This window comes from Scyliorhinus torazame, chromosome 17, assembly GCF_047496885.1.
Source record: "Scyliorhinus torazame isolate Kashiwa2021f chromosome 17, sScyTor2.1, whole genome shotgun sequence".
In the NCBI taxonomy this organism is placed as follows: Eukaryota; Metazoa; Chordata; class Chondrichthyes; order Carcharhiniformes; family Scyliorhinidae; genus Scyliorhinus; species Scyliorhinus torazame.
In genome coordinates, this window is record NC_092723.1 from 84,270,193 (window position 1) to 84,290,597 (window position 20,405).

General features: G+C 53.9%; 1 long non-coding RNA gene across 1 annotated transcript in view; it reads left to right on the top strand.

The window, feature by feature from the left end:
• The first annotated feature begins 18,164 nt into the window (after positions 1-18,164).
• Positions 18,165-20,405, top strand: part of LOC140393549 (uncharacterized) — a 31,009-nt gene continuing 28,768 nt past the window's right edge. Inside the window, exons 1-2 of the long non-coding RNA XR_011935657.1 lie at positions 18,165-18,398; positions 18,777-18,900. This is a non-coding gene — a long non-coding RNA (uncharacterized lncRNA). The remainder of the gene's footprint in view (positions 18,399-18,776; positions 18,901-20,405) is intronic.

Sequence of the window (20,405 nt, forward strand, 5' to 3'; positions counted from 1 at the left end):
CCCTTTATGGGGAATTTCAAAGTCAAAAAACAGCTCAAACACATACAAATATACACTTTATTCACATTTCTTTTCTCACTCAATCACAAAACAAAAGGCTTCGTGAAGCAGTTGCTGCTCGAGTGCTGCGGGTTTCAAGCAACAGAGATCTTCTGCTTGCAAGACTTCCCCAACAATGGATATTTTGACGTCACCTTCAAGAACGTCGCAGCGTGCATCAAATTCTTGAACGCATTCAAAGAAAAAGGTAACCAGAGTCCCCTGTCTATCCTGACTGCGGAGCCTCTGTTTACGCTACCGTCGCAGCAAAACCGGGTTGTTACACTGCACACGTACAACCCCCACGTCCCTGTGTCTGATGTGCTCACGTTTCTCGCCAGGTACGCTGAGCTGAAAAGTGACAGCGTGCAAGTGAAAGACACCTTCGGCATCTGGACAAGTGAGCACCAGGTCAAGGTGACTCTGAGAACAGACTGCGACGGAAAAACGTACTCAACGTCTCCCTCATCCTGATGGCCACCTTTGTGTGCAGCTGCATCAAGCTGTGTGTGGACCCCCGGTATGCAAACACCAAGGAGGTTCATACGCCCTCCATCGACAAAGTCACCACGACACAGGATGCGGAAAAGCAGCAGAAGGATCGTCAACAAAAAGGGAAGGCTCCAACACGCCCTGACAACCCAACCCCAGCCTCATCTGATGAGGAACACTCAATGGAAGAGGAAGAGGATGGGACAAAGAATAAAAAGCCCTGGGAAACAGTGAACAGGGACAAACGAAAGAGGAAACAAAAAAACAAACTGAAGAACCCCCCGAGGGGTAGTGGCAAAAAGCGACACCTTTCAGCCGGCGCACTTAGCGCCGACACCTCATCCGATGAGGGAAAACAGGACAAGAATCGGCCTCAAATAAAGAGGCAAAGCACCAACGTGGAACGGGAGGCACAGACCCCCCCAGACCACCGACCGGGAAGAAAATAAAACCCGCCGAGACAATCAACCCCTGGCTCATGGAAACAGCAATATGACCAACGGCCACCAAACGCCGGACATCGAAAACAAGGTCACAGACCAACCCCCGAAATTAACAAGCAGCAACAACCCAGGCGAAGACCGGCCTGCAACCCCAACACCCACTGACTGCCACGATGGACACCAGGGCTACAGCCCCCCCCCCCCCCCCCCCCCCCCCAATGCATCTCCATCAAGTTCACGGGCCCAGTGCGGACCAGGACAGCTTTCTCAGCCCTGCAACTGTGCAACAGTTTGCGAGCACCTCCGGCATGCTGGGGAACATCCAACAGCTGGAACAGCCAACTGTATAGACTCTGGACTGGTAAATCTACCTTTCTAAAATGGGGTTTAAAATTCCATCCATCAATGTGCGAAGCATTAAAGATACTTCGCGGTGTGTGGCCACACTTGGCTACTTAGCAAACGTGAAAGCTGACCTACTGTTCCTGCAGGAGTGCGGAATTCCGCACCTCAGCAACTACAGGCGCTGGTCGAGCTGGTGGTCCCACGGGCCATCCATCTGGTCAGGAGGAAACGACTGACGCTCCTCCGGCCTGGGTATTCTGCTGCGGGGAGGCAACTTCACCATCTCCGACGTTAAGGAGGTGGTGGGCGGGCGCCTCCTCGTAGCAGACGTGAAATACAAAATCGCCCCTCTCAGACTTATTAATGTGTACGCCCCGGCCGTAAAACGTGAGCGGCTGGAGTACTTCAGCAACTCCCACTGCTGTCGGCCACCTCCAAGCCGGTCATCCTGGGTGGTGGCTTCAACTGCATCATCGATGCGGCTGGACAATCCGGCAGAGCCGACAGCAAACTAGACGCTACGTCCAGACTCCTGATGGAAATGGTAAAAGACGCCAAACTGCTAGCCGTCTGCAGCAACCCTGCAGACGGAGCGCAGCGTAGATACACATGGTCACGGCTAGACGGGTCTGTCCGCTCCAGGATAGACTTCTTCTTTGTGTCCCGAGCTTTCACGGTCAGGTCCACCGACGTAACGCCGGTGTTCTTCTCTGACCACTGCCTCCTACTGGCCGACTGCCACCTGCAGGAAGACCAGGGGGTAGGCAGGGGGACATGGAAGCTAAATGTAAAACTGCTGACCCCTGAGAACCTCGAGGAACTCAGGAGGTATTACAAAGGTTGGAGAACCGTGAAACCCCTCTTTGAGGCCCCACATCTCTGGTGGGAAGGAATCAAGGGGAATATCAAAAGGTTTTTCATCCTCAAGGGCGTTCAAAAGGTGAGAGAGAGACGAGGGGTCATGTCCAGGCTCCAGAAAAGTATGCAGAATTTGCTCCAGCTGCAGTCGATGGGGGTGGATGTCAAGGAGGATCTCCAAGAGGTGAAGAGCCAGCAAGCCTCGCTCTACACCTCGGAGGCCTCCAAGGTTATCTTCCGTTCCAGAGTCCGCTCCGTGGAGCAGGATGAAAAGTGCTCATGCTTCTTCTTCCAAAAGGTGCACAGAGAGACCTCTGTGATCAGCAGCCTGAAGGAAGAAGATGGCTCTGTAAAGTCATCGCAGTCTGACATCCTGAGGATCAGCCAATCCTTTTATGCCAGACTGTATGATCTGAAGCCAACAGATAGCACTGTTTCCCAGACCTTCCTGTGGACTATCACGGAGGTCTTAGGCGACAGCGAGCTGGAAAACCTGGACAAACCACTAACTCTGGACGAGCTGACAAAGGCCGCCAAGTCCTTCGAGACGAGTAAAACTCCCGGAAGCGACGGCTTACCGGTTGAGTTGTATTCGGCTCTGTGGGACTGGATCGGCCCAGACCTGCTGGAAGTGTACGAGAGTATGCTTCTGGAAGGCAGCATGTCAGAGTCCATGAGGAAAGGCATCATCACCCTCATCTACAAGCAGAAGGGGGAAAGGGAAGAAATTCGAAATTGGCGACCCATTTCACTGTTGAATGTGGACTATAAAATTCTAGCCAAGGTCATCGCCAATCGGGTCAGGTCTGCTCTGGAGTCGGTGATCCACCCTGACCAGACCTGTGCTGTACCCGGCAGGAAGATCTCTGATAGCCTCGCGCTACTCAGGGATACGATCACCTACGCGCAGGACAGGGGGGTGGACACCTGCCTCATCAGCCTCGACCAGGAGAAGGCCTTTGACAGAATGTCGCACACCTTCATGATGGATGTGCTCTCCAAAATGGGGTTTGTGGAGGGAATTCGCAATTGGATCAAACTGCTCTGCACAAACATCTAGAGCGCAGTCTCAATCAATGGGTGGGAAACAGAAAAGTTCCAGATCAAATCTGGAGTCAGGCAGGGCTGCCCTCTCTCCTCTGCCCTTTTTGTGTGCTGCATAGAACCTTTTGCCGAGTCCATCAGGAGGGATCCGGGTATAAGAGGAGTGACGATCCCAGGCAGTGGAGGCATGCAAGTCAAGGCCTCCCTGTACATGGACGACGTCGCCGTCTTCTGCTCGGATCCTGCGTCTGTGCGCAGGCTCTTGACCACCTGCGACCAGTTTGAACTGGCCCCGGGAGGCAAGGTAAACCGGGGCAAGAGCGAGGCCATGTTCTTTGGGAACTGGGCCGACCGGTCCTTTGTCCCCTTCACCGTCAGGTCAGATTACCTGAAGGTGCTGGGGATATGGTTCGGAGCGGCTGGGGTGTGCACCAAAAACTGGGAGGAGCGCATCGCCAAGGTAAGACAGAAACTGGGCGGGTGGGAGCAACGCTCCCTCTCCATTGCGGGCAAAACCCTGGTCATCAGGTGTGAGGTACTCTCGGTGCTACTGTACGTGGCGCAGGTCTGGCACGATTCCCACTGCCTCGAATGCCACTCATTTGCTGATCAAGATTGCTGACCCCAGTCTTTGAGTCCGGTGCTGAATGGAACACTTGGCTGACCCACTCCTTCCTCAATCTCGCCTTGCCTGTAACCTTTTGGTGTGTCTCTTGTAGCATTGCCATGTCCGCCTTCAGCTCCCTCAAATGCGCGAACAAGCGAGTCCTCTTGACTGGCCCATTCAGTCCTCTCACATTCCATGTGATCAGCCTGGATGGAGGGCTTCCAACCCCCCCCCACCCTCCTAGACGACCAGCCAACATCCTTCCTAGGCCAGCCTCGAGTTCACGCTCTCCGCTTCCTCGACTCCCCACTCGGGCAGTCGCCGTTCCCGACCTCCCATTTCTCCCATAGTAACAGTTCATCCTCTTTCAGCAAAGTAGCTTTTTCCCTCCCTCACCCCCTAGCAACAACACTAGAAACCCAATCCCCCAAGTCAAGCTCCAGCTTAACACCTGCTCACCCCCACTGTGCTTCCGAGAGTCAGCTGACACATGCTGACTTGGTGGCTCCCGGTCCTGGCACCAAGCAGTCGGTCTCCCTATTGTTCTCTCCTCTCTGCCCCCACATGAATAAACATTTTAAAAGCATCACATTCCCCAGTAAACAAACATCAGAAAAAACAGTGAAGAAACTTCCCCCCCCCCCCTCTACCAAGGTCCCTGCAAAACGAAGTAACCGTTAACCATCCACGCAGCCCATTATTTCACAGAGAGCTCCTTCAATTTATAGAATCCAGCACCACAAATCGCCGTCACAGTACTTCTCCAAGGCTTCAGTGTCTTTTAATTCGCCGCCATTTCTTTAATAAAGGGCCATACTTCGTCTGGCGTTTCGAAGTAGAAGTCCCGTTCCTCATGTGTGACCCACAGACGGGCTGGGTACAGCATCCCGAACTTCACCCCCTTCTTAAAGAGGGCCGTTTCTGCCCGATTGAACCCAGCCCGCCTCTTGGGCAAATCCGCTCCCAGGTCCTGATAGATGCACAACTCACAGTTCTCCCACTTGCTGCTCCGTTCTTTCTGGGCTCCCCGCAAAACATGTTACTTGTCCATGAAATGGTGAAAACCCCACCATGGCCCTCGGCGGCTCGTTCGCTCTGGGCTTCCTCACGAGGGCTCTGTGCGCTCTGTCCAATTCCAGGGGCCGAAAGAACGCCCCAGCTCGTTTCAAATTCTCCAACATGTCCATCACATAAGCCCTCGCATCCCATCCCTCACTGCCCTCAGGAAGGCCAACAATTCTGAGATCTTGCCGCCTGGACCTATTCTCCAGGTCCTCCAGCTTCTCCTGAGGATGGCGGTTGTTCATCATCCCCACCTTGCTTTCCAGCACGATTATATAATCCTCGTGCTTGGACACCTTTAGTTCCACCTCCTGGCTCGCTCTCCCGTGAGTTTCCTGATTCTGAACCACTTGATCAATCGAAGCCTTAATCAGGTCCAGCGTGTCCTTCTTCAGCTTGGCGAAGCAATCCTCAAAAACTTCACCAGCTGCTCCGTTGACCACTGTGTCGTCTCCCCATGGCCCTGCTGCCTTGCCATGCTGCCCGTGTTACTAGCTCTGCTTGCATCTCCTTTATAGGACTTTGTCGTCTCACACGGCCACTTCTGGTCCAATTCTCCAAACACCGGAGGGGGATTTCTCCTTACTGTCTCACACTACACCGATTTATCCCATAAAATCCAAAGAAAAATGGGAGAAAAAGGTCCAAAAGACCGTTACAGGCGGGAGCTATCAAATGTGCGCCCTACTCCTCCATGGCCGCCACCGGAAGTCGCATTGCTGGACACTTGTGTCGCACGAATGTAACTTGCCACTTGTCAGCCCAAGCCTGGATATTGTCCAGCTCTTGCTGCATTTGGACACGGACTGCTTCATTACCTGAGGAGTCGCGAATGGTGCTGAACATTGGGCAGTCATCCGCAAACATCCCCACTTATTTTTTAAAAGAAATTTTGAGTATCCAATGCAATTAAGGGGCAATTTAGCATGGCCAATGCACCTAGCCTGCACATCTTTGGGTTGTGGGGGCGAAACCCACGCAAACACAGGGAGAATATGCAAACTCCACACTGACAGTGACTCAGAGTTGGGATCGAACCTGGGACCTCGGCGCCGTGAGGCAGCAGTGATAACCACTGCGCCACCGTGCTGCCCAAACATCCCCACTTCTGACGGCATCGTAGCACAGTGGTTAGCACAGTTACTTCACAGCTCCAGGGTCCCAGGCTCGATTCCCGGCTTAGGTCAATGTCTGTGTGGAGCCTGCACATCCTCCCGTGTCTGCGTGGGTGCCGTCCGGGTACTCCTCCCACAGTCCAAAGATGTGCAGGTTAGGTGGATTGGCCATGCTAAATTACCCTTAGTGTCCAAGAAGGTTAGGTGGGGTTACTGGGTTTTGAGGATAGGTTGGAGGTGTGTGTTTAAGTAGAGATCTCTTTCCAAGACCAGGTGCAGACTCGATTGGCCGAATGGCCTCCTTCTGCACTGTAAATTCCAAGATGGAAGGCAGGTCATTGATGAAGCAGCTGAAGATGGTTGGGCCGAGGACACTACCCTGAGGAACTCCTGCAGTGATATCCTGGAGCTGAGATGATTGACCTCCAACCACCACAACCATCTTCCTTTGTGCCAGGAAAGACTCCAACCAGCGGAGAGTTTCCCCCCTGATTCCAGTTTAGTTGGGACTCCTTAATGCTATACTTGGTCAAATTCTGCCGATGTCAAGGACAGCCACTCTCACCTCACCTCTGGCATTCAGCGCTTTTATCCATGTTTGAACCAAGGCTGCAATGTGGTCAGGAGCTGAGTGACTCTGGATGAACCCAAACTGACCGTCCGTGAGCAGGTTATTGCCGGTTAAGTGCCGCTTCAGGACATTCTGGGGGGAGAGGGTGATCAACGAGTGGTCGTGGTGCACATCGGTGCGAATGACATCGGTGAAAAAAGGGAAGAGGTGGTGAAAGCAGAAGTTAGGGGGCGCGATTCCCCCAGCCCCCCGCCAGGCCGGAGAATCGCTGCAACCGCGCCACGCCGCCCCGACGCCGGCGCGCGATTCTCCGAGGTGCGGACAATCGTCGCCATTTGCGCCTGCGGGTTTGGCGCGGCGTCGGTCGCGGGCCGCTGTACGAGGCCGGGCCGCAGAGTTCCACGGGCCCTGTCCACATCTGGTCGTTGCCGTCGGGAACTCTGCGCGAAGGGTCGGGTGCCGACCTGTGGGGAGGGGGGCTCCGATGGGATCTGGCTCATGATCGGGACCCACCGATTGGCGGGACGGCCTCTTTCCCCCCCCCTCCCCCCCGGGCCTACTTTGTTGCGCGTGCGGCCACTGCGCATGTGTGGATTGGCGCCGTCCCCTGTGCGCGCCAGGATGTGAGGCTGGAGCTGCGTCAATTGCTTCAGCGCCGTGCCGGCCCCCTGGGGGGGCCAAAATCGCTAGTACCCGCGCCTGTTTCGCACCGTCGTGAAACGCGGAGAATTGTGCCCAGGGAGTTAGGAAGAAAGGTAAGAAGTCGAACCTCAAAGATAGTGATCTCAGGATTACTACCAGTGCCACAAGCTAGTCAGAGTAGAAATAGGAGGGTGTATCGGATGAATACATGCCTGAAGAGATGGTGTGAGGGGGAGGGTTTCAGTTTCCGGTCTGGGGGAGGTACGATCTGTACAAACTTGATGGGTTACAGCTGGGCAGGACCGGGACTGACGCCCGGGACTGGGACTGGGACACTTGCTAGAGCAGTTGGGGAGGGTTGAAACTAATATGGAAGGGGGCTGACAACCTATGTACAGATTCAGAGCAGAGGGAATCAAGAACACAGGGAAAAAACAGAAAGGAGAAGAAGAAAAGAGATGGGCAGAGAAATCAAGGGCCTGTATCAGATAATCATAGAATCATCATAGAATTTACAGTGCAGAAGGAGGCCATTCGGCCCATCGAGTCTGCACCAGCTCTTGGAAAGAGCACCCCACCCAAGGTCCACACCTCCACCCTATCCCCACAACCCAGTAACCCCACCCAACACTAAGGGCAATTTTGGACACTATGGGCAATTTAGCATGGCCAATCCACCTAACCCACACATCTTTGGACTGTGGGAGGAAACCGGAGCACCCGGAGGAAACCCACGCACACACGGGGAGGATGTGCAGACTCCGCACAGACAGTGACCCAAGCCGGAATCGAACCTGGGACCCTGGAGCTGTGAAGCATTTGTGCTATCCACAATGCTACCATGCTGCCCCATAATGACACTGAAAAACATAGTAGGGACGGGACAAGGAATATTAAAAGGTCTAACCTTAAGGTTTTTGCCTGGACGTGTGGAGCATTCAAAATAAAAATGGATGAATTAGTTGTGCAGATAGATGGATCGGCATGTAATATAATTAGGATTATGGAGACCTGGCTCCAAGGTGATCAAGAATGGGAGCTAAACAGTCAGTATTTAGGAAGAACAGACAGAATGGAAAAGGTGGTGGAGTTGCATTTTTGATTAAAGAAGATATTGATACAATATTGAGGAAAGGTATGAATACAGATGATGTGGAATCTGTCTGGGTCGAGTTAGGAAACATCAAGGGGCAAAAAAAACATCCATAGGGGTGGTATACAGACCACCAAGCTGCAGTGGTAATGTTGGGAATAGCATTAGACAGGAAATCAGAGATGCTTATGATAAAGGAACATCTGTGATTCTGGGTTACTTTAATCTGCAGCTCGTTTAGGTGTCTCAAATTAGTCACAATACAATAGAGGAGGAATTTCTGGAGTGTATACAGGGTGATTTTCTGGACCAGGACAGTGAGGAACCAACAAGGGAATCGGCCATTTTGTACTGGGTGTCATGCAATGAGAAAGGATTAGTTGGCAATGTATTGTGTGAGAACGCTTGGGGTTGAGTGACCATAATATGGTCGAATTCTTATCAAGGTGAATAGTGAGGTAGTTGATTCTGAGACCAGGGTCCTGAACCTCAATAAAGGTAACTATGGTGGTATGAGGCATGAGCTGGCTACGGACGGGGAAACATTACTGAAAGGAAAGACAGTGGACAGGCAATGGCAGGTATTCAAGGAATGAATAGGTAAACTCTAAAAGTTGGTGATTCCTATTTGAATAGCAAGAGTAGAAAGGGAAATTAGAGATAATATTAGATTCAACGAAAAAACACACAAATTAGCAAGAAAAAGCAATAGACCTGAGGATTGGGGACAGTTTAAAATTCTGCAAAGGCAGACCAAGGGACTGATTAAGAAGGGGAAAATACAATTTGAAAGTAAACTAAAGGGGAACATAAAAAACCGACTGTAAACGTTTCAATTGTTATGTAATGACAAATAGTTGATCAAAAGCTAATGTAGGCCCTTTACAGTCAGAAACAGGGAAATTCATAACAGAGAACAAAGAAATGGCTGAGGAACTAAATTTGTACTTTTTTTCTGTCTTCACGAAGGAAGACATGAATAATGTCCCGGAAGTTATAAGAAAGACAAGTTTTAGTGAGGATTTGAAGGAAATTAGTATTTGTAAAGAAATGGGGCTGAATTCTCTATTCTGGAGACCCCGTCGTGAAAATGTTGGAGTTTCATGATGGCGTGATCGGGTCCACAGCTGTGGCGATTCAACCACTCCCAAGGGGCTAGGACGGACGGATCATGAAACTCAACACACTGTTAACGGACCGGCGTCCGATTGGCCGGTTCCTTGATTAACACGATGTCACAGTTGCACATAACCCATTCTCCCCCTCCCACACAGAAGAGTCGCAGCCAACATGGCCGCAAGGAGGGCGGGCGTCACATTTCCGGGACGCCGAACTGGAGACCCTCATTGACTCCGTGGAGGAGAGGAGGCTGGTGCTGTACCCCAGGCCGGGACGGAGATCATGAGGCGGGATCACTCGCCGTGCCTGGGCGGTGGTGGGGGCCGCCGTCGGCGCTGTCGCGGTGGTGGCCCGGACTGGAGACCAGTGCAGGAAGAAACTGCACGACCTCCTCAGGTTTGCGTTTTCCTCCCCCCCCAGGACATTGCCGCGCACAACCGCCGGGAGCGGGAGAAGACCGGAGGGGGACCACCAGATCTATAATCCCCACACCGTGCCTGAGCAGAGGGCACTAGACATTGTCGGTGGGTCGGAAAAAAGGGAAGTTGCCGACACGGAGGTCTGCGGTGCACCACAAAGTGAGAGTCCCTGTCTGGTTCCGGGTCCCCACGGCAAATGTGTGCCCACCCAACCCTCCTTACCCCACACCCCAAACCCCCACACCCCAAACCCCAACCCCCCTCACCCCACACCCCAACCCCCCTCACCCCACACCCCAAACCCCCTCACCCCACACCCCAACCCCCCTCACCCCAACCCCCCTCACCCCACACCCCAACCCCCCTCACCCCATACCCCAACCCCCCTCACCCCACACCCCAAACCCCCTCACCCCACACCCCAACCCCCCTCACCCCATACCCCAACCCCCCTCACCACACACCCCAAACCCCCACACCACACACCCCAAACCCCCTCACCCCACACCCCAATCCCCCTCACCCCACACCCCAACACCCCTCACCCCACACCCCAACCCCCCTCACCCCATACCCCAACCCCCCTCACCACACAGCCCAAACCTCCTCACCCCACACCGCAACCGCCCTTACCCCAGCCCTCACCAACTCACACCTCACACCCACCCCACTGTCTAACCATACATGCCGCTTTGCGTCTTGCAGGACCATCTGAGGCCTTCCGCCCTCAGCCAGTGCCAGAGCCGTTGCCCTCAGACAGCCGAGCACCGACGGGGAGAGCAGCCGGAACACCAGCCCTCTGCCCGAGGCGACCCAGGACACCAAGGAGTTCGGGTCCGAGGAGGTCACTGACTTTCCGTCACAGCCGTCTCCTACACTGTCCACCATCTCGGAGACTATCACCTTGGTTGGGCAAATTAGTAAAGAGGCTTCTGGGACACTCACTGGTGTGTACCACACAGTCGATCCGGGAAAGCAGGTGGAGGTAGGAGCAGCCGAGAGGCCGGACGGTCGGAGGGCAGTCCGGCCCCAGGAACCAGTTGGAAGATCCAGTCTCACCCATAGTACAGGTACCGTCAGAGACTGGAGGAGGGGATGACGGCAGCTTCCAGAACTGCTGCGGCAGGTGGAGGAGTCCATTTGTGTGCAGGAGCAGGGGGTAGTGCCAGTCATACTTGCCACCTAGGCCGAAACCGCACGGGTGGCATCCGCGGTGGAGGCAATGGGGGTGACAGTGTCGGACATGAAACAGCATGTGCAAGGCCTGGGGCATTCTGTGCAGGTGGGGGCCGAGGCCCAGGACAGGGCTACCCTCACACAGGCAGCCATGTGCCGGAGCCAGCTGGAGATTGCAGCAGCGCTCCTCAGGGTAGCCGAGTCACAGCGGGCCATTGCTGACAGCATTGGGCAGGTGATGGTCCAGTCAGAGCAGGCCATTGCTGAGAGCATCAGCGGCATTGCCCAGCTGCTGGCCGGCATTGCACAGGCACAGAGTGAGGTGATCCTGTCCCAGCGGGAGATGACCCACTCGCTGTGCTCCATGGCCGCGAACATTCAGACCCTTCTCTATACCAGAGCAGGCATCCAGGACTGGCAGCGCCAGGTGGCGGGGGGGCCTCGGGGGATGGCTCCGCTCGCACTCCTGTCCCATGGAGAAGCCCGGGGGCATTCGGGCACCCCAAGGCAGGAGGAGGTGCTGGGGCCTGTGCTGGTGACTCCTGCAAGGGAGGTCCCGAAACACCGCAGCACCCAGGACTCCCCCCTTCTGTCCCTGGTGGATCTGGTGGGCAAAGGGCAGAACAGGGCGGGAACACACCAGCCGGGATGTCCGAGGAGCAGCTGGGCCCATCCAGGTTGCCCAGGAGACTTGCGCCAACGGGGACCCTTGTCGCAGGGCAGGAGTCACAGCAGGCCACCTCCACTACTGCTGTACTGTCTGGGAAACCACAAAGGCGTAGCGGTAGGGCCCGTAAGGCCAGAAGGTTAGACACCAGTTAAGTTGGCACGGGTGCAGGGCACAGTTGAGCAATAGAGACTAGGGCACAGACTGTATATAATCAATTGTTTGGAATAAACACATGTTCGCACCGTTAAAACCAGCCTTGGTTCTCTCTTTGATGGGTGTGGGGTTGGGGCCACTAGGAATGAGGGGTGGTGGACGAGTGAGGCTCATTGGCTGGACCGTACAGCTGCCCCCCACCCCTCCCCCGACTGTCCCCAACACCCCCTCCCCAGCTATTCGACAGGACCATGTGATGGACTGGCTAGGTCATATGCAGTGACCAGCCAGGTGGAAGTTGCTACTGTGGCATGAGTCAGACATTGTCTAATGATGTTGAGCATGGAGCTCATCGCAGGCAGGCTGCCATCATCCTGTTGCCTGGGCATCCTGGTGGGCCCGGTCCACTGGATACTGGATGTACTGGTCCACAAGGACATGCAGGGCGTCCGTCATGGCATGGATGCACCTGTGCGCCGATGTTTGCGAGATGCTGGACATGTCCCCACTCGACGACCGGAAAGACCCCGTCATGTAGAAGTTGAAGGCCACCGTCACCTTGACAGCCACCGATAGTGGGTATCCTCCCCCATTCCCATGCGGTGCCAGGTGTGCCATCATGTGGCAGACGTGTCTCACTGTCTCTCTGCTCAACCGCAGGCTCCTCCTGCATGCCCGGTCCAGGAGGTCCTCAAAGGACATGCGGTCGCAGTCGACGCGTGGCTTCATCCGGCGCCTCCTTGGCACCACCTCCTCCTCCTCCTCGTCCTGTTGGGCGGCCGGCCCTCCAGCCTGAATGGCTGCCACCTGCCCCTCTGCAGGCTGCTGCTCTGCTGGAGCCTCCACCTCCTGTCTGAGCCGACCCCGCTCACGCTGCCATAGGGCTGCATGCAGGGCAGAAGTGGGCACCACCCACACGGCCGTTTTCTCTGGGATTAATGGGATTGAAAGTGGACAAATCTCCAGGGCCTGATAACCTTCATCCCAGAGTACTTAAGGAAGTAGCCTTGGAAATAGCAGATCATTTGGTGGTCATTTTCCAAAGTTCTTTGGACTCTGGAATGGTTCCCATAGGTTGGAAGGTCGTGAACTTAACCCCGCCATTCAAAAGGGAGGTAGAGAGAAAACAGGGAACGATAGACTATTGAGCCTAATGTCGGTAGTGGGGAAGTTGCTGGAGCCCATTATCCAGGATTTCATTGCACAGCGTTTGAAAGGCAGCAGTATAATCAGACAAAGTCAGTATGGATTTACAAAAGGAAAATCATGCTTGCCAAATCTACTCGACTTTTTTGAGGTTGTAATGAGTAGAGTTGACTAGGGAGAACCGGTGGATGTGATTTATTTTGACTTTCAGAAGGCTTTGGACTAGGACGCACGTAACAGATGAATATGTAAAGTTAAAGCGTATGAGATTACAGATAATGTCTTGAGATGGATGAAAGCTGATTAGCAGACAGAAAGCAAAATGGTGGATAAATGGGTCTTTTTCTGATTGGCAGGCAGTGACTAGTGGGGTACTGTAGGGATCTGTGACCACCAACTGTTCACATTCTACATCAATGATTTGGACGAGGGAACTAAATATAGCCGAAGGGCCTCCGACGGCCGGCGTGAGTTGGCTCATGTGCAGGAGCGCCAGCGCGTGCTGCCGTCATCCCAACGCATGTGCAGGAGCGCCAGCGTGTGCTGCCGTCATCCCAGCACATGTTCAGGAGCGCCAGCGTGTGCTGCCGTCATCCCAGCGCATGTGCAGGAGCGCCAGCGTGTGCTGCCGTCATCCCAGCGCATGTGCAGGAGCGCCAGCGTGTGCTGCGTCATCCCAGCGCATGTGCAGGGAGGTTCTTCTCCGCGCCGGCCATGGCGGATCGTTACAGTGGCAGGTGCGGAGGGAAAGAGTGCCCTCCATGGCACAGGCCCGCCCGCGGATCGGTGGGACTGATCGCGGGCCAGGCCACTGTGGGGGCCCCCCCCGGGGCCAGATCCCCCCGCGCCCCACCGAGGTCCCACGGTACGGACCTGGTGTAATTAACGCCAGCGAGACCCGCCGAAAACAGGCAGCCAGTCGGACAATCGCGGTCCGGAGAATCACCGGGAGGGGGGCCACCGGCGCGGCACAATTCCCGCCCCCGCCGAAAAATCGACGCCGGAGAATCCGGCAGCCGGCGCGGGGGTCGGAGAATCCCATCCTAAGTGTTGATGCTGGGGCAGGATTCGCAGAGTTCTACGACACCAATTCAATGATCGGCACCGGCGCCACGTGGAACACAATCAATTTAATGAGAAACGATGCGGGATTCGCGATTGACATTCAGGAGGCCGACAAGCCTCACTATCCACATTTCACTATCCACACACACCATCCCAGCCAACAAGGTGGCAGCGAGGAGACCAACACCCCATTTTATGGACGCTGAACTCGGGAACCTGCTGGAAGCTGTGGAGGAGAGGCGGGTGACTCGGTACCCCAGTGCGGGAAGGAGGCTGCCAGCTGCCGCCGTTCGCCTTGCCTGAGCACAGATGACAGAGGCTGACAGTGCCGTGAACAACAGCATCTGGACCGGCCAGCAGTGCCATAAGAAATTGCACAACTTCCTCGGGGTGGCCAGGGTGAGTAGGCAGCACTGTGCCCCTGGCACCAACCCCCATTCCACCCACCCGTTACCTCACCCCCACCCTCAGGACATCCGAACCCTCCCCTGCACCACTTACCAGCACCCATACCAGCCGCAATGGCTGGGTGCCCTGGCCACTGAAGCTAGCCCTCCCCTGGGCAGCATGCATCAGACTGTCTAACACTGCGTTTCCTGTCCCCCCCACCCCACCCCCAGGAGAAAGTCGCCCATAACCGCCGGGAGGGGGAAAAGATTGGAGGGGAACCACCGGACCACCGGACCTATGGCCCTTCACCATGGCAGAGCAGTGGGCCCTGGATATGGTCGACAGGCCCGAGGAAAGGGCTGTTGCCGGGGTGTAGGTCGGCGTCAGGCAAGGAAGTGAATGCCCCTTCTGGGCGCATTGCCCGGGCGCAGACACAGAAGGAGGTGGCCCAGTCCCAGACAGAGGTGGTGCATTCACTGGCTGATGTGGCACAGACCCAGAAGTTGGTGGAACAGTGGTAGTGTGATATGGCGCAGTCCCGGGTGGAGGTAGTCGACTCCCCCCTGTTGCGGTTGCGGTCCCACCTGACATGTGTGTCAATGTCCTTCCACCCCCACACCACCCTCACCCCCACACCACCTTCACCCCCCCCCCCCACGCTCCACCACCACACCAATATCCCCCCTCCCAAACACACCCCTCTCCTCACAGCCTCCAACACCCCCACTCCTCACCACCCCCCCCCAACCTGGCCCGCGGTCTAATCATGTGTCTTGTCTTGCAGGACCTGCTGGTAATGGGGTGGGCCTTTCTGGTGAGCTCGCCCCTAGCCACAGCCAGAGTCCCAGGTGCCGACCAGCGACGAGGAAACCGTCACAGATGCGAGCCATCTACCCGAGGCCCAGGACACACTGGAGTTCGAGTCTGAGGATGACATGGATTTCCGTCACATCTGTCTCCAAGACTCTTCACCATCAAAGAGACACTCACCTCGGTTGGGCACTTTAGTGAAGAGGTTACAGGGGCACTCTCTGATGCGCACAACACACAACTGGTGGAGGTAGGAACGCCCGAGGGGCCGGATGGTCGGCTGGCGAGCCAACCCCAGGGTCTAGCTGCCATAAGACAGGTTTTGGGCTTCTGGAACGGCCAGTCCCATCGATTGTGGAGATTCAGTCGCAGAGCCAGGGCCTGCATGAGGGGTTTTCGGCGAGCATCCAGCACCTGCAGGCTCAGGTGGGTAGTCCAACCATGTGCAGGATGGTGCCAGCCATTGTGCCACCCAGGCCAACAAATATGGATGGTGTCCATGGTGGAGTCCTTGGGGAGCAGGGGGGATGCGAGGGTTTCAGCTGTGGATCAGCATGTCCAAGGCCTGGGACAATCTGTGCAGGTGGTGACCGAGGCCCAGGACCGGGCTGCCCTCCTGCAGGTAGAGCAGCGGCGTTCCTGAGTGTGATCCAGTCACAGCGGGCCATGGGTGAGTGCGTCGGCGGCATTGCCCGGGCGCAGACACAGAAGGAGGTGGCCCAGTCCCAGACAGAGGTGGTGCATTCACTGGCTGATGTGGCACAGACCCAGAAGTTGGTGGAACAGTCGTAGCGTGACGTGGCGCAGTCCCAGATGGAGGTAGTCGACTCCCTGTGCTCCATGGCCGCGTGCATGCAGACCTTGGCCGAGGCGGCAGCAGGCTTCCAGGTCTGGCAGCGCCATGTAATGGGACAGCCTCAGGTGATAGCTCCACTCACACCCATGTCCCCTAGGTAGCCTGGAGGCCATCGGGCATCCCATGGGTAGAGGAGGTAATGGAGCCCGTGCCGATGACTCCCGCAGGGGAGGTGTCGGAATAATGCACCACTTCAGGCCCCCCCCCCCTCAGCCTCTTGTCCCTGGCACATCTGGTGTGAAGTGGACAGTTCAGGGCGACACCACGCCACCTGGTCCATCAAGGCCCAGTAGCCCCAAAAGCCGCCCGCAAAGGGGAACCAGATCATAGGGCAGGGATGACAGCAGGCTGCCTCCACTCCTGATGTACCATCTGGGGATCCACTTAGACGTAGTGTTAGGACCGTAAGGCCAGAAAAGAAGACTCCAGTTAGGTTGGCACGGGTGCAGGGCACAGTTTAGTTATCAGGGCTGGGCATGTATCGATATATATGTTGTCACATTAAACACCTGTGCACAATGTTACAACCTGACTTGGTGCTCTGTCAGATGGGTGTGAGGGGTGGGCTGGCCGCACAGGGGGCACGGGATAGGTGAGAATAGGAGAATAGGCAGACATTGGGGGTGGCTTTGGCTCGGGGACCACAGTTCAGTCAGCGCTCACCGCTCCGGTGTCCCACCCCCATCTCGTCACCCCAGGGATCCAATGGAACCGTGTGATGGGATGGCCAGCTCGCATGAAGGGATCACCCTGGTGGACGGTGGAAAGTGTTACCGTGGGCAGGAGTGGGACATTGTCAAATGATGCTGTGCACCAGAGCTCATTGCAGAGTGGGTCATCGTCATCCTCCTGCCGCGGACCAATCCCACTGATACTGCCAACCCAGGGCCAACACCCTGTAGTGAGGCAGGTCTGTATCACGGAGGGGGTTGCAGGGGAGTGGTTGGATGGGGGGGTGGGTGGGTGGTGTGATGCGCAGTGTCCGTTCCACTGGTCAGTCTCTCCCTTGTCACAGAATCAGAATGACAGAATACGACAGTACAGAAGAGGCCCTTCGGCCCCTGTGGTCTGCACCAACACTCGAAAGGCCCTGACCTGCCCAGCTAATTCCACTTTCCAGCACTTGGCCCATGACCTTGAATGTTATAACATGCCAGGTGCTCATCCAGGTACTTTTTAAAGGATGTGAGGTATCCCACCTCTACCACCCTCCCAGGCAGTGCAATCCAGACCGTCACCACCTAAATCCACCCGAAATCCCCCACCCCTCACTTTGAACTTGTGTCCCCTCGCAATTGACCCTTAAACTAAGAGGAATAACTGCTCCTTATCGATCCTGTCCATGCCCCTCATAATCTTGTACACCTCAAAATGGGGCTGTTTAGCACAGGGCTAAATCGCTGGCTTTGAAAGCAGACCAACGCAGGCCAGCAGCACGGTTCGATTCCCGTAACAGCCTCCCCGAACAGGTGCCGGAATGTGGCGACTAGGGGCGTTTCACAGTAACTTCATTTGAAGCCTACTTGTGACAATCAGCGATTTTCATTTCATTTCATACCCCTCCGTCTTCTCTGCTCCAGAGAAAACAACCCAAGCCTATGCAACCTCTCTTTATAACTTCAATCTTCAATCCCAGGCAACATTGTGGTGAATCTTCTCTGCACCCCCTCCAGTGCAATCACATCTTTCCTATAAAGTGGTGACCAGAATTGCACACAGTACTCCAGCTGTGGGCTCACCAAAGTTCTATACAGCTCCAACATGACTTCGCTGCTTTTGTAATCTTTGCCCCAATTGTTAAAAGCAAGTGGCCCATTTGCCTTTTTCACCACCCTATTAACCTGCCCTTTGCCTCCTAGTCGGTGAACCTGGAGGCGATAACCCCTGTCGTGCAGGAGCCAACCCCTGCTGAATGAAGGAATTGGAGCACAGACAGGGCTGTGAAGTGTTGGCACCTGACCAAGAATGTGGGAAGTCGAGTTGTCTGATTGGCCCTTTGGATCTGAGTTCAGATTGTGTTACATGACTTATTCAAACCCAGAGTGTGGGAAACACAAAAGGTTGCTGATCTAAGTGCATCCAGATTTTAGCCTGGATTTTACTGAGCTGAGGAGAAAATGCAGAGTATTTATTCATCGATTTCAGACAATCCAAGAAGGAGCCAACCAAGCAAATTACGAGAAGATACTTTAGCCAGCACAAGAAACCCAGGGTTTCCACTAAAAGAAGTATGAACGGTTCACATCTGGGAGAGACACAGCAAAGAATGTGAGACTGCTTCAGGTATGCATGTTATGTTGACTTTAAACTTCCTAGTTTCAGAGCTTTGTGACAGTAATGTTTACAGTCTGAATACTTTTCAAATGTTTACCACCTAGCAGAGATTGTGCTGCCACAAGTTGTTTATAATCAAGTTTGATTGCAGGTTGAAGAAAATAATCGTTGGCCAGAGAATATAAACGTTACTAACAAAATGTGCTCTCCAGTAATTGTGCGGACACTTTAACAGTTTGTGTCAGGTTAGAGTCGGTCAATGTTTAGAGTAGAAATCCAACAATTAAATTGTCACATTTCACTATTAACTGCCTTCACATCACACAGACTATTATTCAGATTCTCAATTTTGTTCTTTCTGATCACAATTTGCCTCATTTGTTGCAGTTTGGTAGGTGTAACAAAAGCACTTTAGCCAATCATCTCCCTTTGAAGAGCTCAAATCTGTTATGCTGCTGACAATGTGGCAACTAACTTGTGCAGAACAAGGGCCTAATCTTGGATATGAAATGTAAGTGTGGAACTATATTTATATCAGCCAAATTCCAGTTTGTCAGTTTAAATCTCTTCAAATGTCTGTTTTGCACCCATTTCAGACACCTGAGAAGGGAGCTGTGTTATTTCAGATTTGACTCCACCCATTTTCCAGCATTTTCAATGTTAATTTCAGAGCTGTCTGAGTTGTTTCAATGTGTCATTGTTTGAATTCGTCCTGAATGTGTGTCAGTGGTATGTCTTCATTGTCTCCTTACTCTCTTTAATTGCTTCAATGCTTCTTTGCATTGCCTGATTATCTGACGCAACTGTCTGCATGTTTACAGCACAGATACACAACAGTTTTGTCTGGATTGTAATGTATCCAAATATCACTTGAAGTTGCGCTGGTTATGTGAGGCTGTAAATTAGCATGAATTAATTTGCATCATTATAAATGCAGAATTTACCATGAACCAACACAATTGGACAGAGGAATAGAAATGAATCCTCCTCTTCCCATCAGAAAGTGTTCCTTGATATATTTTGTGAGTGGTAACCTGGTGAATATTTGTTCATTCACTTAAATACATGTATTGGAAAAATAAACATTTTTAATAAAGATGCCCAATTATTCAGGAGTAAACTAATTTAATGATTCTTGTCAAATTCAGAGGAAATACAGTAAAAATTCTACCGAGCCATTTAATATTCATTGATGTGCACTGACCAGTTTCTTCTTAATTAAATTACTCTTTAAAAAAAAAAAAATTTTAATTAAAGTTTTCACAAAATATCAACAACAAAATGTAAAAGGGACCCAATAGAATTAAATACAAAACAAAACAAAACAACCCCGTGCCCCCTCCCCCTATACATCAATAATAAATTAACACCCGCCGAAACACATAGCAAATATATACACCCCCTCAGATCCCCCAGTGTAGACAAACGCAAATTAAATAAAACGCCCCCCCCCCTCCCCCGCCGGGTTGCCGCTGCTGCTGACCATTGTCTACCGTTCTGCCAGGAAGTCTAAGAACGGTTGCCACCGCCTGAAAAACCCTTGCACCGATCCCCTTAAGGCGAATTTCACCCTCTCCAATTTAATAAACCCCGCCATATCGTTGATCCAGGGTTCCACGCTTGGGGGCCTCGCATCCTTCCACTGAAGAAAAATCCTTCGCCGGGCTACCAGGGACGCAAAGGCCAGAATACCGGCCACTTCCGCCTCCTGCACTCCCGGCTCCCGTGCAACCCCAAATATTGCGAGCCCCCAGCCCGGTTTGACCCTGGATCCTACCACCCTCGACACCGTCCTCGCTACGACCTTCCAAAATTCCTCCAGCCCTGGGCATGCCCAGAACATATGGGTGTGGTTTGCTGGGCTCCCTGAGCACCTAACACACCTGTCCACACCCCCAAAAAACCGGCTCATCCTTGTCCCGGTTATGTGTGCCCTGTGCAGCACCTTAAAGTGTATGAGGCTGAGCCTCGCGCATGAAGAGGAAGAGTTCACCCTCCCAAGGTCATCTGCCCATG